This window comes from Neophocaena asiaeorientalis, unplaced genomic scaffold, assembly GCF_003031525.2.
Source record: "Neophocaena asiaeorientalis asiaeorientalis breed wild unplaced genomic scaffold, Neophocaena_asiaeorientalis_V1.1 scaffold30, whole genome shotgun sequence".
NCBI lineage: Eukaryota > Metazoa > Chordata > Mammalia > Artiodactyla > Phocoenidae > Neophocaena > Neophocaena asiaeorientalis.
In genome coordinates this window covers 10,887,381-10,889,244 of record NW_020174923.1, presented here as the reverse complement: position 1 = coordinate 10,889,244, position 1,864 = coordinate 10,887,381, and positions in this window count along the sequence as shown.

Sequence of the window (1,864 nt, the reverse complement as noted above, 5' to 3'; positions counted from 1 at the left end):
TGGGGGGTGTGTGACTCCATCCGGTCTCAGGATGGGAGTTGGGGCAGAAGCCGTGGTGCCTGTCGCGCGGGTAATTCCTCCCGAGTCGCTTGCTGACCTGGGGCGCTCCGGTCGCAGACACGCGTGGGACCCTCGTGGCCGGCCCTCTCCCGCGGCCTGGGGCCGGGCGGTGAGCTGCGGCAGATCTCAGGGCTCAGTGGTGGGCGAGCGCTGCCGCTGGGGCCGGAAACCCAGCACAGCCCAGGACCGAGGCGCGCCAAGCCCAGGACAGCCGCTTGCGGGTCGCGGGGTCCCTCTGGCGCCGCTGAAAGACTCTGGCCGCGAGTAGCCCGGGGGGCAGTGGGTGGGAGGAGGCTGCGGAGAGGGAGGAGATCGTGGCTTATCAAAAAAGTCTCAATAGAGCTGGCTTCATCTCCCACCCGCGGGGCGGAAGTCAGCTCCGCACCCAGGAGCTGCCTTGTGGGTCCCTCTGGGCAGGGACCCGCGCACTTGCCAACGGCGGGGCCATCGCAGAGCCCAGAGGAGGCGGAATGAAGGGCTCGGAGCGTGGGGCGGGGGTGTCCGCCGGGCGGCCCCGACTGCGACTGTAGCTATGGCTCGACCTGTCGCATCGAGCCGGACCCCGGAGTCTTGGTACCTCAGTGCCCTCCTCTGTACAGTGGGAGCTGGGAGGGGCGGCTTCCGAAGCGCGTTTGGCTCTGACCGCCAGGGACTGGCCAGGGTCTCAGGCCCTAGTCGGGAGCCCCGAACCGGGCACTGAAAACTGGACGGAAATCTGGGAGCCGAGCCCCGCGGCGCCGCTGCCCAGAAAAATGGCTCGAGTGTGTGGGCGGGTGAGTGGGGTGACTATGAGTAACCTACCATCGTTTGGAGCTTCGCAGGTGCGACGCCCCCCTGCCAAAGTCCCGGACCCCTCCCCAGCGGCAGAGAAGTTGGCACAGCTGGGGTGAATGGGGTCCAGAAAGCCCAACACACACGCGAACACACACAGACATGGACACACGAACGCACCGCAACTCGCACACGGACACACACGTGCCCTCACATCTCCGCGATGGGAAGGCGCTCGGAGAGCGCGAAACGGTCCTCCTGCAGGGCCCCCTCGGAAGCGTGGCACCTCCCCCGGGGCTGGAGGGACCGTCCAGCTCCGGCGGCGCCGTCTGCCCGGAATCGGGCCCGCTCGGCTGGCAGGAAAGGCTTAATCCGCAAGGGACGCCTCCGAAAGTGCCCGCCTGCCCCGCCGGCACGAGGTGGGGGCTGTCAATCCCAGGAGACGTTGCCAGTCCCCAAAGCTCAGAGCTGGGGGGTGGGGGAGGGCACAGGAGAGCCAAGAACGAGGGCGTGGGAAGCCCCCAGACCTGGGGTGTATAGCATCTTTTTAACCCCATACGGACATCTAAGAAACTTGGAGCGGTCCCGCGACCCCCTCTCGGGACTTAGCGACGTAGCGAGGCTCTGCTCCCGGCGCTCCCCACTCGGCACTCAGGTGTGGACGACTTGAGTCCTTGGGGACCGGGTCCGGGCCCCGCGGGTGTTCAGTGCAGCCGAGCGGGTTGAGCCGAATTCTGTCTCCCGGGTCCTCCGTGGCCTCCCACACGCCCCGAGCCCCGTCGGAGATTTGGGGACACCATGCAGGTGGCCCATCCAGGAGTCCGAGGCCGCGGCCCGGCCCCCCCTCCTCTCCCCACCCCACCCCTTCCGTTCTCGGCTGGCGTCAGGGACGGGCCGGTAGAGGGTGGTGCGAAGGCCGCGGCGGCGCCGGGGGTTGGGGGAAGTTTCCCCCACTACGCACCCCTACGACCCCAGCCGAGCAGCGGGCCCGGGCCGCAGACAATTAAAGCGGGATTCCTCCCCCGCTGACCCC